Here is a 16,731-nt window from a genome sequence, read left to right on the forward strand (position 1 = left end):
TTTCTGTCGACTGACTATTGGGGATAGAGCCTCTTTCTGAGTGTTTCTCTGTAAACCTGTATGTTATTGGTATTTTCCAGGCCAGTGAGAAAAATCAAGTTCAATAAAAATTCATCAGTTCATCATGTAGCTTGTTTTACTTATTTGCTTTAACAGATATGGTTTGGTTTTCCCATACACAGACAGTGATTTAAAAACTTAGCTTTCTAGCAAGTGTCGGTAACACATTTTGATTAAGTGACACTACCCAGAAGACAAAAATTGGCTTCTGAAAAAGATGTTTTAATGCTTGGTAGGTTTTCTTGGGTAGTGGGCAGAATTTATACATAATGAGAATATGCTAGGGATTTAACAGTTTTGATATAATTATCCAGTACAATAATGTAAACTGCTTAGCAACATACCTTTAGCAGCCAAAAATGAAAAAGAAAAAAAAAGTTTACCATAGATAAGTAAAAATAACCCTGGGTAGTTAGATATTTTATGTGCACTGCTGTTGGGGTATGTATTCTATGCTCTACTGTTTCAAAGTAAAAAGTAAATGGTGCAATTCTCACTTTTTACCTTTGGCGCCTTAAAGCCAAGTGTGTGGAGGAGCTCAAGTTCACCACTAACTGTAAATGGACAAAATATACCACTCCATTTGTTCTTTGCTAAGTAGTTTGGGATCACCTACTAAATGCTTATTATCTCATTATAATGAACAGAACTCAAAAGAAAAAAATTTATGTGATTGGGAACACCTTGCCACACGTCTTGAAACAATGGCCATGTCTACTTCTTAAAGGAAAAGTTATTTATTTATTTATTTACTTATTTACTTATTTATTTATTTTTGGGATCTTTTTATTTTTTATTTATGATTTCTCTCATCTATGGAACATAAGAACCAGGAAGATCGGTAGGGGAAGAAAGGGATAAAGAAAGGGGGGGTAATCAGAAGGCGGAATGAAGCATGAGAGACTATGGACTCTGAGAAACAAACTGAGGGCTTCAGAGGGGAGGGGGGTGGGGGAATGAGATAGACTGCTGATGGTTAGTAAGGAGGGCACATATTGCATGGTGCACTGGGTGTTATACGCAACTAATGAATCATCGAACTTTACATCAGAAACCAGGGATGTACTGTATGGTGACTAACATAATAAAAAACATAAAAATAAGAAGAGAAAGAAAGAAAAGAAAGAAAGAAAGAAAAGAAAGAAAGAAAGAAAGAAAAGAAAGAAAAGAAAGAAAGAAAGAAAGAAAGAAAGAAAGAAAGAAAGAAAGAAAGAAAGAAAGAAAGAAAAAGTTATTTAAATCATCTTTTCATTTTGGTTCTCCACTTTTTGCCAACCTCAGGGCCTGGTACAGAGTGCTAGAAGAACACCTGACAGAACTGTGTTGAATAAAGAATTCCTACTGTGTACTGGTCTAGCCAGCCCTGCATGAGCCTACATGGTAGCATGAAGAGGATCAGAACCACTACAGTCAGCATCACTACTGCTCAGACACGAGGCAGTACTAGTCAAACCTTGCATGATTCTTTCCGGCCAATGAGAAGAAAAGACTAGTGACTATGCGTGTGGGATGGGGAGGGAGGGGAGAGTAAGAATAGGAGCACTAGCAACAATCTTTATGAAAATTGTTTGCTTTACTTCCAGCTTTGCCACCTTCAATCCATAATCTCTGTCATTGCCAGAGAGATGTTTCTGAAACACAAATTTCATCAGTATTCTCTTCCCCACATAAATTTTTCATTTCCTTCCACACTCCAACATTTTAAGCATCATCTCTCATCACCAACCCATGTTGTTTATGGTCCAGACATACTAAAGATGATGTCTTTGCAAGAAGAACCAAAACAAAAACATTAGAAAACTCAGAAACATTAAATATATAAAACTATGACCATTAATAGCTTTCAGAATGTACTCTTCTATTCATCCATACTACTTTCATCCCTTCTTTGTTCCCTTCTCGGGAACTGTATATGCCAAATGTGCCTGGCCTCTCCTCGTATCTTTAAACTTTGTGTGCACCCTTCCAATTATCATTTAAACCATAATCTAGTACTTTCCATAACGCTTTCTTCTAAAGCCCATGTTCCTCTTTGTAACCACTATTCTCTTCCCTATACTCCACAATTCAACTTCCGCAACTCAGCGTATTTATAGGTCAATAAAATCAATGTGACTGCTCCTGTGCAAGTTACCAATGACTTCACACATGCAAAACTAGGAATTGGATTCTGTTGACTGCTCCCTCCACTGAGAGACAGTTCAGCTCCTAAGTTACTCCACTTTTCATAGTTTACTTGTAACCCCGATTCTTCCTTCTTTGTACCTGCCCTGGTTTCTCCATTTCTGCTAAAACTTTAAATAGAAGAGTTCCTTAGGGCTTTGTCCTATCCTCTCTTCTCTTTTACAACTATATTATCCTTGTAAGGAATCACATCTCCTCCCATGGAATAAAAAGCAATCTATATATTGAAGGGTAGCAGATGTACTACCCCAAATATGACACTTTGGCAATTTGACTATTTTGAGACGCAGTTACCTAAAAACAGCAAATGATGGTAGAGGTTTTCTCCAAACTCCCTTTCCTCAAGATGAATTCTCCAAACGGAACTCAATTGTCGTAGGTTCACTTCCTGAGAGTGAGTTTTTCAACCAAGGGAAATTGACTCATCAACGTACACTAGAAGTCAACACTACACCCAGACAAGCTTTGTCACAAATTATCACAAACTATCATACCTCCCTCCCATCTATTCTAAGGGTCTGTTCATTCTAAAACTCATGGACTCACTCCTAAAAGGCCTTCAACACTCCTATCTTTTTCCTGTTAAGATGATATTTAAACCTGAATCTTAAAGACACCATTTTGAGGTATTCATTCTCTCCTGGGTATCTTCCCACCTATACATGATATAAACATGTTAATAAACTCCTGTTTTTCTCTGGCTAATTTGTATCTATTCCTGAGGACTCAGCCAAAAACTCAGAAGACAAAAATTTTTTCTTCCCCTACAATACCAACAAACTCCAAATTTAACTACAGGTGAGACCTCATTATTAAGTCCTATGCACACATATCTGACTGCCTATTCAGCTTCTCCACTTGGATAACTTTCAGGCATCTTACAAACTGTCCAAATTGAATATGCGAACATCTCCCTTCCCCCCACATCCATCCTTCCTCCAATGTCTCCTTTCTCCACTGATAGCCTCATTACTTGCTGTTATCCTCAAGATCCTTCATACCTGATCCCCTCCTCTAGCCGATCAGTGAGTCCCACTTTTTATCTGACTGTACCTCAAATCTGTTTACTTCTCTCCCCTTTGCTCTGTAATTCATTACAACCAGGCCAAACTAACACTGTTATCCATACGACTGCAGTGGCCTCTGAGTTTGTCTTCCTACGTCTTCTCTTACTTTGTTCTAACTTTACCATTGTTTACAAAGAACCTAGAATAATCTTGAAAAAAAAATCAAACTTGCACATCTGATTAAGCCAATTCTCTCCTCAATATGCTTTGCCTTCCTTACGGTCCTAGATTAGCTTTTAAAATCTTTAACCTAACTGACAAAAACCCACTGTATTCACCACCACCTAGTTCATCAGTTTCAATTTAATGAACTCTTGCAACTCTGTTTTAGCTACCTCAGTCTCCATGTCTTTATTTAAAATAAATTCTCATCTCTCCCCTCAGAACACTGCATGCATATATATATATAATCTCCATCCCTCTGTCAAGAAGCTTTCCCCATTCCTTCTAGCCTTGAAAATCTTACATCACCTTTCAGATCATCTGAGATTACATCTTACAATTCTAAAAATCTCTGCGCCTGACTCTCTAGGTTATGGGGGGGGGGGGTCGTCCCTGTTATAATGTTTTATTTTTTCTTCATGTAATATTTAGCAAGTGCATTGAAACAATTTATGTGATTGTCTGTTGTATGTATGCATAACCTACCAGCTGTGAATTCCACAAAGCCAAGAACCTTGTCTTTATTTTTCATCACCCTTTGCCAAATAGATACTAAATAAAAATATATGAAATGGATTGGATAAATTATACAACCACATTATGGAGGCATTTTTCTTTAGTTATTCCTTACCTTTAGCAGAAATCAGAGATTGGTGCATCAAATATCCTATAAGAGGTTGTTCTGAACTTTGAGGATTAGCAAGAGATATTTTCAATTTTATCCTGAGAATCCTATATGTCATATGTTAGATCTCTCATACTATTTGAACTTTAGAGATTTAAATGAATCATCTGAAGTTTTTCTATTACTAGTATCAAGGCCAAATAGGCATTCACATGTTTTATTAAAATGCAGGAGGTAACCTATAAAAAATAGGGTAAAAAATTCTCAATACTCTTAATCATTTGACTTTATGTTTCCCCCTTCAGCCTACTTGTAGAATAATTAATGCAAAAGAGGTCATCTTAAGAATTTTTACTTTCAAAAAAAAGTTCATAATGTATTCAAATAAATCATTCCAGAAAATTTCAGATTACTTCATTTGGTATTTGCTCACAAGTTGCAGATGTTATATCCTATTTATATTCATGTCCCACCAAGAAAATTTAAAATGTAAAATAGCAGTTGGTCCCTTTGAAAACCTAAATTATATAAAATTGAAATAGCACATTTTAAAAATATAGGATTGGAATTTCATAATTAAAAATACTATTGTCAAGAAGAGAACACAATTTTTTAAAACAATTTTATTTGAGCGAGAGAGAGAGAGCGTGTATATGCTGAGAGGGGGGAGGGGGGTGGAGAAGCAGACTCCCCGCTAAGCAGGGAGTCTGGTGTGTGGCTCCATCCCAGGACCACAGGATCATGACCTGAGCTGAAGGCAGACACTTAACCAACTTAGCCCCCCAGACACCCCAAGAATACTATCTTCGTGCAGATTTCTATTAATGTAATACTTATCTTACACAATTCAGTTTATATCACAATAACTAGGAAGTCAGGAATATAAACCTCTTTCATAGTGTTTGTACATATTTAATCTTTATCTTCATTCGAAATTTTAATAAACTAAGTTACAATCATCGACACTATTAAAATTTCAGTTAAACATGAAAACTGAACACACAGCAAGGAGCAGGAAGACCTGGAGTATCAGTCTTACACTGTTGCAAAACCACTCTGAAATTATTAAGCTCACAGATATACAACATTCAGGTACAGAAACTCAATGCATCAAAACCATATACAGTGAGTCACAGTGCTCTTGACTTACATAGCAATATGCCTGTTTGAAGATATTTATCAACTACAATTTTATTAAAATTGTGGACTGAATGGCAACTTGTACTAAAAGTTTATCTTTCTACTGAGAGGTGTGATACGACAGAGCTGGAATGGAGTGTAGACATTAGAAGTCAGTGTTTGAAAAGATGTTTTACCCACATAACTTATTCGCCTAATCATTCTATTCCTTCAGAGATAGTATAGAATTAACAAATGCAATATTCTTCTAGGTGTGAAGTATTTTGCTCTATTCATACAGCAAATGTAACACCACCATTTGATTTCAGTTAGAGATTGTTTAAGCACTGCTTAAATTTTTACAACACAGTTAAGCAATTTAAAATGGAAAGGTATGATTATAATCAAAATCTTTTTAAAAACATGAATTCTTACCAATTTGTAGTGGAGCATCATATAAATGACTTTTTTTTTTCCTGATTTCATTCCAGTGTTTCTTCTCATGGGCACCTAACCTCCATATGACACAATGCAGACAGAACCAGTGAGGCTTGGGGGAATGACAAGTACTTAAATGTGAATCCTACTTTCTAGAGTTTGAGGTCTCTCCACCTGACAAATCACTTAACATCTCTGGGATAATTATATCTACCTTCAAGCAAGATTATGAAGACTGGAAATAATATAAATTGACCACCCATATTTGGTTCATACTAGACAAAACTGTGGATGTTTTTAGTAGATGGTCAAAAAGAATCCTATATATGTCCTATGAGAAAATATCTTCCATCTCTATAAGATGGCAGAGAATTATTCGAGAACAAGAACAGAAACATTTGGCAGAATTATGGAAGAACAGAGAATCTTCTTTACACTGGAAAGCAGTGTAAAATAGAATTAGTTTAAATAGTACCAATTTTGTGCTGGGTGCTTTACATATTCCATATCATAATTCTACAAAAATCCCATAAAGTAGATTTTTTAAACTCCAGATCTTCCAAGAGGGTACCATGGCTCCAAGAGCTTAACACACTTTTCTTGTTGACTCCAAAGCCCATGTTCTTGCTGTCTCAGGCTGGGCTCTAGAATCTCTATAAATGCCGTCCATGATTCAGGAAATACATGCGGTGGGAAAAGCCTAGACCTGCCTTTTAGTGAAGGGCAGAGAATAGGTCTACAGGTGCATGGAATTGAGGGCACTAAGACTTCCTGTCCAGATCTTTATTGGGACAAAAGACGGCAGATGGTATTCTGGTAATACCCTAATTCTTGACATAGATGGCTGCTGGTGTACAAGTGCAGTCACTTCCAGAAAATATATCGATATGTATAATTTGTGTATTTTATGTATACCCACACATATATTTGTATTTATACACTTATATGTGTTTTTATATATATTTACTTCAATATAAACAAAAAATCAATGCCCAGTGTGCACTTGCAACAAAGGAATCTGGACCTAACGTAAGGGAATAAGAGAGCTCGCTGAATTAAATGGCATTTAAGCTTTGACCTGAAAAAAGAATCTAACCAGAGTTACACGGCAACAGAAAAACTAAAATGTGTACAAAAATGGTACAGGGGTCAAGGAAGCATTCAAAAATGGAGGACGACATTGGGAGACCAGCCAGAGTATTATTGGAATAATCTGAGCAGAGCAAGCTGCTTCTAATAGGTACAGTTTGTGAGTGTAATGAGAACATTTACTAAAAAAAAATATGAAGTTAATAACTGTACAAGAAAGCAAATGTTAAAATCTCACACCTTAAGTTAATATTAGTCATAACCCAACTTTCTGGACGAATACAAGTTATTCATCATGATTAGAGTACTTTAAGGGAGGTCCTGCTGTGAGAAAAGTTTAATTGGTTGTTTTCTATATTCTGTGAAATGCACTTTTAAGAACTTGATCCTTGGCAGCAAAATTGGCATTTTGCAATGTGTGTGGAGCCTGTATTATAATGAGACATAGGGACCTTTTCAGGGATGGAGCAAACCAGCCTATTGGACATTTATATTCAGCTTTCTAAAAATTAAATAAGAACATAATTTCCCAGGTTAGCTCAAGAGCTTCTGGTTGCCTATGATGAAGAACTAGTTGGGAGAAAGACCAAGGAATGTCGTTAAAGTCTGGACTACTCTGCTCATTTACAAAATTTACTCTTATTAAAGTAGTTGTTCTTAAAGTGTCATCCAACAACTAGCAGCCTCAGTAACACCTGGGAGCCCATTAGAAGCGAAAATTCTTGGGCCCCACCCCGGATCTACTAAATCAAAAACCTGGAGTGAATCCAGCACTGTGTTTTATAAGCCAAGTTCTTCCAAAGAACATTGAATTCAGAGAACCAGTACATAAAACTTCCCATTTTATCACTAATCATCAAGGAAATGCAAATCTAATTCATAGGAATATGTCACCTTACATGTGTCAGAATGACTGGAATCAAAAAAAGAAGTGTTGGTGAGGATGTGGAGAAAAAGGAACCCTCCTGCACTGTTGGTGGGATTATAACCTGGCGCAGCCACTGAGAAAAGCAGTATAGGGATTTCTTAAAAAAAATAATTAAAAATAGAATTACCATATGATCCAGGAATTCCACTAGTGGGTGTTCACCCAAAGAAAATGAAAACACTGGGGCACCTGGGTGGCTCAGTCAGTTAAGCAGCCAATCTTGATTTTGGCTCAGGTCATGGTCTCAGGGTCATAGGATCAAGCCCCACATTGGACTCTACACTTAGCGAGGAGTCTGCATGAAGATTTCTCTCCCTTTCCCTCTGCCTCTCACCCCCTTTACAAATAAATCTGAAAAAAAAAAAAAAAAGAAAATGAAAACACTCAATTCAAAAAGTTATTTGCAGCCCAATGTTCATTGTGGCTTTATAATGGCTAAGATATGGAAGCAACTTAAGTGTCCATCCATAAATGAGTGGATAAAGATGTGGAATATATACAATGGAATACTACTCAGCCATAAAGAATGAAATCTTGCCATTTCCAACAGCATGGATGAGCTAGAGGATATTATGCTAAGATGAAATAAGTCAAAGAAAAACAAATACCATGATTTCACTTACATGGGGAATCTAAAACTTAAACAAAACAAACGAGATGTTAAAAAAAAAAGATTCAAATTAAGAACTGATGGTTGCCAGAAGGGAGGTGGGTGGGGGATGGGTGAAATAAAGGGGATTGAGAAGAACAAACTTCCAGTTATAAATCATGAAGATGGAAAGTACAGCATAGGGAATTAGTCAATTAGTAATGTTGTATGGTGACTACACTTATTGTAGTGAACACTAAGTAGTGTATAGGATTGTTGAATCAACACACTCTATACCTAGGGGCACCTGGGTGACTCAGTTGATTAAGCATCTGCCTTCGGCTCAGGTCATGATCCCAGAGTTCTGGGATCAAGCCCTGCATTGAGCTCCTTGCTCAGCAGGAAGTCTGCTTCTCCCTCTCTCCCTGCTTGTGTTATCAATTTTTTAAAAATCTTAAAAATATGGGGCACCTGGGTGGCACAGCGGTTAAGCATCTGCCTTCGGCTCAGGGCGTGATCCCGGCGTTATGGGATTGAGCCCCACATCAGGCTCCTCCGCTATGAGCCTGCTTCTTCCTCTCCCACTCCCCCTGCTTGTGTTCCCTCTCTCGCTGGCTGTCTCTATCTCTGTCAAATAAATAAATAAAATCTTAAAATATATATATATTCTACTCCTAAAATGAACATTGTATGTTAGTTTTTTTAAAATTCCACTTTAGGGGTACCTGGGTGGCTCAGTCGTTAAGCATCTGCCTTCGGCTCAGGTCACAATCCCAGGGTCCTGGGATCGAGCCCCACATCAGGCTCCCTGCTCAGCAGAGAGCCTGCTCCTCTCTCTCTCCCTCTGCTGGTCTCCCTGCTTGTATGCTCAAATGTATCTAGTCCCATCTTAGTCTGATTTTTGAACATGCTATCAACATACCTCACCACCTGTATAGTACATCCTTTCTCCTAACACCATGCACAGCAATAATCATGTTCCCTTTATCCCATTCCAGGATTACCTCCTCTGAATTCTTCAACACTTGGCTATCTGTATCTTGCTTCCACTCCAGAGACAACTTCTCTTTGGTAATTGCAGTGAGCTCCTCCTTGTTAAGTGTCAAATCATGGTCTTAAATTGCATGACTCTTTATGGTCTATGTCCTACTAGAATTTAATCTCTGTTAGAAAGGTGATTTTTCTGTTTTGTTCACTATTCTATTCACAGCATCTGGAAGAGTATCTAGCACAATGACTTGCTCAACAAAATTTTTTGAATGACAATGAAAATAACTTGTTTTCAATTCCTCAGCCTACACATCTTTGGGGTACTCTACAAGGTTAACCAACTCCATGAACACAAATATTCAAAACCATCAAATCTCCACCATTGATTTCAAAAGTACTTCAGTTTCTGGCTTTCTTCATATGCTTCTCAGTCTTTTTAATTCTCCTTTGCGGGAGATTCTTCTCTTTGTTTTGCAACCTCGTCCATTCACAGAGAGGCAAAAAATGATAGTAATTAAAGAAGGCAAATTTTGAAATCTGATCCAATGCGAATTACACTCTATAACCCTTGCTTTTCTCATCTGTAAACTGGTGCCCTGATGTTATTTATCCTGAACTATTTTCAATACTAGATGAAACTGTAAATTATAGCAACTGACTCTTACTATGTTTAGTTGTTGATCATCTGCAAATGATGGAAATCATGAACCTCCAACTTTTAACTGTTTCAGATCTACATTTGCAACTTCTTGATGGACAACAGATTTTTTTAACTTTCTGTTCAACTTGTGAAGATCACACTGATTAGTTTTCCTCTTCTTCGGATGACTTGGAATCCTTTGGCTCAATGCTCCCTTCTCATCTTCAATATCCAATCAATAAGCTGTAATTTTTTTAAGTGACCTAATAATCCTTTCATATCCATTTTTTTTTCATTTCCAGTGTTACATCAATGGTACACGCTGTGTAGACAAGCTCATTACAGCAGTCAGCAAATGCTGTGTGCAATATCTCCAGAGTCTATTATTCCACATTCTGTAGCCAGAGTGCTGCTTTAAAACACAAATATATCAAGACTATCCATTGCCTTCTCATTGTTCTTAGCAAAAATGAAGTAATTACTACTCTGGGTTACTAATCTCAAACTGGTTTAGCTCACTCCCAGCCCTCTAATGTACAGAGAATGTTCCTCCCTAAGGCATGCTAGATATCTTGGGGGCACATGCTCTAAGATGGCCATAAAGGGAGCCAAAAATGGTTATGTACATCCCATGGCATGGATAAAAATCAGATGGACCCATATGTGGTCCTGATCAGTGATCCTGAGTTATTGAGAAGCCCTCATGCAAATGAATGTTTTGCAAGCCCAATTTACTTATTTCCTTCTGGGTCCTCTAGTTTTTCTCATTATGCTGTTCAGGTTTCCCAATCATTATAACAAGTCCTGCCTCCTACATCTCTCCCATCCCCCTCCCCCTGGCCCCCATCAATTCTAGGGTCCCTGGGTCCACATCATCTTTTTTCTTTCCACTGGGAGGACAGGAAGACAAGAACAACCAGAAACATTTTTTTGACATCTCCCCAAAATAAAAATATGAATTTTTTTCTTTTCCTCTCAAAGACAGAAAGGGCTTTAACCTCAAATATTCCCAGGTTGTGAGGAAAAACATTTGTCCTAGATTGTTCTTAAAAGCATTCAAGAAAAGCAAGTAAAACCAATGCAGAGATGGTAGAATATCCAAATCCTATTGTATTAAAAGAGAAATTCTTAACATGGTCTATGGCATCCTTCCCAGTCCAGCCCTTAGTGGGGTCTTCAGTCTCCCCCGACACCATGAACACTCTTTGCTGTCTTCTGAAGTCACTATTGGCCTTAAACCAGTTTCTCACACTTGCCCAGCCCGTCCTGCCACTGGAATAGCACAGGCTGTTCCTACAGTTTGAAATACCCTCCCTTTCCTCCCCTACTTCAGTGAACCCTCACTGTTCTTCTCAGCTGCAGTCACTTCCCTCATCTCCTTGACAAGGTAAAATACTTCACTGTTTAACACTTGAATAGCACTATATTCTTAAGTGCAAGATTTATAGTAAGCACTCCATAAAAGTTAACGAAACTAAAATTAGTAAATACTTTAATAAATTATTTTTGCAGGGTCTATGGTCTAAGTTTGCAATTCGTTTATGTGCTTCTCCCTGCCCCCCCCCCAGCTATTAGTGATCTGCTGCCAAGAATGAGCTCTTCATTTTTTACTCTAACAAACTCCATGACTCAAATTTCTTCCCTAGACAGTTTCATATTTCCTGCTGAATCTGATGTTAAATTCTCAAATGTCAAATATGGTTAAGTTCCTTTTCTGCTCAAAATCCTTCATTGGTTCTTCATGTGCATAAGGAATAGGTACAAGTATCTTAACATGGTGAAGCACTTGCTAGTCTGAACTCCCTTTGTCATATTTACCTACTTACGGTATCTCCAGCAAAGTAGCTTCGGTGTTAACCACATCAACATATCTGCTTTACCGCAGATACATACTCCAAGTTCCTACGGGTTAAAGACTATGTACAACAAAAGCTGAAAAACCCATTGGACTTGATAAGGGGCAGAATTAAAAAATTAAAGAGACTAGGAAGACCTTATTTCCTTTCGTGTCTCAGTGAGAATTTCCCTCCCAGATACACACGTTTGATTACCCCATGTTTGCCTCCCTGTGTTTTTCTCTTAATGTCTGTTTTCATTATTTTTTAAGTAATGTGGTTTTACTGGAAAACATGTTGTAAATAAGTGCTACTGGATGTATTACTGATCATTATAGTAACATATAAGCCAGTCAGAAAAAGGAAAGTTTGAGTTTATTATTGTATGCATCAAAATAACATTAAAAAGGAGAACTGGATGGTCCACTGGTATGTCCAAAGCACCGTAACCACATCATTTGGACATGATCAAGAACTCGCTCTTTGAAAGCATAGAGACGTGTGGCCTTGGCAGGTCCTGAGCAAAGGGGGCAAGGAAGAGGTCTTCTGTCAGGAAAGGACCTGTGAAGGCAGAAGGTTTGCCACAGTGGAAGTGACAGATAAGCCTGTGGGTGAGGCTCCATGGGAAGCAATGCCCAAAGTCATCAAGTATGTGGGAGACATCAATGACAAGGGAATCAGGATGGGGAGGACAGTTTCCATTTCCTTTGCTGTGTTTCCCAGTGAAGATGGCTCCATACAGAAGAAATTAAAAGTCTGGTTCCAGATTCCAAACCAGTTTCAGAGCAACCCACCATTTCCTACTGATGACAGCACGGAGGTGGAGGACAGGGAAAGCATCAGTGTCTCTTCCCTGCAGTTTGCTGGTTATGTCAAGAAGTGGACTATGTAGCTCATGCCGCCCAGCTGTGGACCACATTGGAGGGCAGAGCCACCTGACGGAGTGATTTCTACTTCTACACCACCTATAACCCTCCCATGAAGCCCTACGAAAGTCACAGTGAGGTCTGGCTGGTGAAAGCATGAATGACTCACTGAAGCCAGAACTTTCTGAATACGTGCTTCTGTGTCTACTTCCTCAGGGGAGAAGAAGGGAGCAAAGCTTGTAACCGAATCTGCAGCTTAACCAACTTTCTTTCAAAGCCAGTTACTGCCCATTTTCTGAAATAAACATATTCCATCTATGCTCTTTTTCTCAGGGTGGGAAATACTACAGCCAAGATAGGCAGCATCCCTCTAACGGACTTAGGAAGTTCTGTGGGGGACCAGAAAAAAAACCCAGCAACATTTTCCCAGCTATGTGGGTCACTAAAAATGGATTTTAAAAAAATGACTGAAACTGTATCTCTGTCATCGAGAGAAAAACGTGATTTGCACATGATCATTTATCTGTGATTCATATAAGACCTTTGTCTAAAAGAAACTGAAAATCATAGGGACAACTGGATATGACAGGGTAGCGAAAAGAACTTCTGCAATATTTAACTGAACACTGACCATGTATATGCAACGCTGTTAAGACCTAAAGGAAGGAGGTGAAGGTGATTAAATAGAAACTACTGTCCTCAACCAGCTTAGTTTCTCTTGAGGGGAACAGGCAGGCACAGGATTGCATTTAACACAAGGCACATAGTTTAAAAGTGCCAAAGTTCTATAAAAACTGAGCGCTTTGGCAATGCCCGAAAAAGAAGAAAAAAAGATTAATTTTTACTGAGATGACTGGATCTGACTTGATGATTTACGTGACATTTGACCTGAGTCGAAGAGAGTGGAAGGTTTGATTAGCCAGAAATAGGGAAAGAGGTCATTCCAGGCTAAGGAGAAGTTGGAGGTGGAGCACAGAGGTACACAGGACATGAGCTGAGGCTCACATAAGTCTTCTGTAAGAAAAGGATTCATATATGAGATGAGGTTCAAAGGACAGATTGGGGTCAGACTGTGAAGTCCGAATTTCATGCGAAGAAATTTTTATGGCCACAGCAAGGGGCAAGAGGAAAAAGCACTTTTTGTTTTGTTATTGTTTGAAAATGACCAGGATTTAGTTTTTAGCTATTCTAGCTCTAGGGCACTGGGAAACACAAAAAGTATCTTACCTTCCATCTCCTATACAATAAAATTATACCTATTAACCTATGGGGTTGGTTTGTTTCATTTTGTTTTTTTAAATCATTTACTCTGTGCCAGACTCTTCTGGAGCTGGTGATGTAGCAGTGAACAAAAGAAAAAAAGAAATCCACACTTACATGAAGATTAAATTGTGGAGGCAAAAAGCCATTAAGAAAGAAACTCACCCATGGTATGTAATGTGGAGATAAATTCCACAATGGAACTACAGCCGAGTAGGATGGTAGAGTGACAGAGGCCACTATTTTAAGTAGTTAGGGTAGGCCTCACTGAAGAGGAGACTGTTGGTCAGGTTTTCACATACGTGGCTTTGTGGGGTTCAAAGTCCAGGCAGACAAGACAGCAAGGGCAACTTAGCTGAGGACAAAATGTGCAGCAGGATAGTGGTTGAATTTCAGCTCTTTGGAAGGTTACAGGCCACAGTATTTTCATATGGATCAAATGTGAGATGTGAAAACGTAGTCTGGGATGACTAATGGTTTTTTGGTGTGAACATACAAAGAAATGAAGGTGTCCTTCACTGAAAGCGTACTTTACCGAAAGGCATCAGAACACAGCAGGAGGAAGAGAATCAGGACTTTTGTTCAAGATGCTCTTTAGATCTACAAATGGAGATTTCAAGTGGCCAACTGTTACACACACCTTTAATTCAAGGTAAGGTTGAGGTTGGAGACACACATTAGGAAGCATCAATGAGTGCACAGATGGTATGTGAGCTTGGGAGGGCACGAGAGCAGTCCCAGAGAAAGAGAGAACAGAGAGCAAGTCGGGGTACAGAACCTCCAAGTTTTCTCATACATTAGTGTTGAGAAAATGAGCATCCAACATTAGCACCTGAGGAGCTATGGTTAATGGGGAATAAAATCGAGTATTCTAGAAGAAAGGTAGAGATAGTACATCAGAAGAAAGAAATGATCAATTACGTCATGGGCAAACAACTCAGGTAAGATGAAAACTCAGATTGAACAAAATGGAGTTCTTGGTGAAAGCAACTGGAGCAGTTTGAAGAAGAGTGGTGATTTGGTAGGCTTAAAATATTTCCTACCAAAAGTTCCTCCTCCTGTAGGATCTTATTAAAAGACCCAAAATATTTAACAAAAAACTAAACTTTACAAACATTAAAAAAAACTTTTTAAAAACACAGCTGGGGGCACCTGGGTGGCTCAGTTGTTAAGCGTCTGCCTTCGGCTCAGGTCATGATCCCGGGGTTCTGGGATTGAGTCCCGTATCGGGCTCCCTGCTCACCGGGAAGCCTGCTTCTCCCTCTCCCACTCCCCCTTCTTGTGTTCCCTCTCTCGCTGTGTCTCCCTCTGTCAAATAAATAAAATCTTTTAAAAATAATAATAAAAAAGAAAATAAAAACACAGCTGAAGAGTATAAAGGAAATTTTTGAAGGCCAAAATAAGAAGGGAATACCATTTCCATGACATGCTGTCATGTAGCAAACCTTATACCAAGACCAAAATGGTTTTTATTTGTGAAGAACATTATTTGTAACCACCAAAAAGGGAGAGGAACAACAAAATCTAGGCCATACAATTGCCTGGAGCTGAATTAGAGACCCTAACATGAAGCTGGGAATCTTACAGACCTAAATCATCAGTGAGAGGGTGATGTAAAAACAAAGAAACAAACGAAAAACCACAGAAAGGGTGAAAAAAAAATACTCATTGGTCACAGACTTGAATCTGTTGGAAGAGAAAATATATATACCAAGTTTTTTAGACCACAAGTCACGGTTCACACATTTTGATGCCTGAATACATTCTTTAGGGTTTCTGTCCTCAGTCTTACTAAGTATTTTAATAAATCCTCAATTGGAAATGTCATCAGATATCCAGAAGCAAATGCAAATTCTTTCTACAGGAATGATGACCATCTGTGGCCACAAAAGAGTTCTCAGATTTCCAAATACAAAAAAGTAAATGAAACAGATGAGGGAAAGGGACCCCATAAATGAAAATCAGGAAAAAAATGAACAGAATGAGAGTAAAAATGCTATTTTATAGGGTGTTTAGAACAACATTCTCACAATAAGGCAAATTTTCTCTTGGGCTTCAGACTAAGTATTTTATTTCGGCCTATATTCCAGTTTGCTAATTTTTTCTTAAGCTACATGAAGTCTTCCTTTACCTCTTAGATTGAGTACTCAAGTTCAGTTATTACATTTTGCAGCTTTATAAGTATAACCCATTTGATTTTTAACACTTTTTAATTCTGTAAAATTCTGAAAATGTTTTCTGTTTTCTCTAACTTCTTTAACATTTTAATGAATTATTAAAAGTCAGTGTCTTAGTAAACCCATCTTGATCTTTATGTATCTTTGTTATGTTTTTATATTGGGCTTTTGTTATCCATTTTTTACCTGGGATATTCCAGGTAAACTTTGATTGAATTCCAGATGTGTAAAATATAGAAATTTTGAAGACCTGAGTCATCTTCTCTAGAGGGAATTTTGATTTGCTTTTAATATGTATCTAGGGGAGGGGGCAGATCTCCTTAATCTGAGTACTGTTTAAGTTCATCTTTAGTTGGGCTTCTCTATTTCTTATTCACTCTTTTCCTCAACTAAATGCACGGAGTATTTACCAAGGCCTCTCTTCTTACTCATGCAATCCAGTTTTGTACTCCATTCCTGTAAGATGTGCAGATTTTTCAGCTACTAAAATCTCTTAGTTTCCATTAGACACCCAGCTTCTTAGCCTTATGACTCCTGATTAACACCTAGAAGGTGGGTCTAGAACATTAGGTTCACTGCTTTGAAACACTCTGAATATCATACTATATGTTAACTAGATTTTAAAAACTTAAAGAAAAAAAAGAACACTCTGCCTTGTTAGCATTTGAATTCCTTCATACAGATTCCTTTAAAATATTTTTC

At 38.0% G+C, this 16,731-nt stretch overlaps 1 pseudogene; it reads left to right on the forward strand.

Annotated features, from left to right (window-relative positions):
• The first annotated feature begins 12,190 nt into the window (after nt 1-12,190).
• On the forward strand, nt 12,191-12,752 carry LOC123800955 (heme-binding protein 1 pseudogene; annotated as a pseudogene).
• The last annotated feature ends 3,979 nt before the right edge of the window (nt 12,753-16,731 follow it).

This window comes from Ursus americanus, chromosome 10, assembly GCF_024610735.1.
Source record: "Ursus americanus isolate L20-20 chromosome 10, mUrsAme1.1.p, whole genome shotgun sequence".
Lineage (NCBI taxonomy): Eukaryota > Metazoa > Chordata > Mammalia > Carnivora > Ursidae > Ursus > Ursus americanus.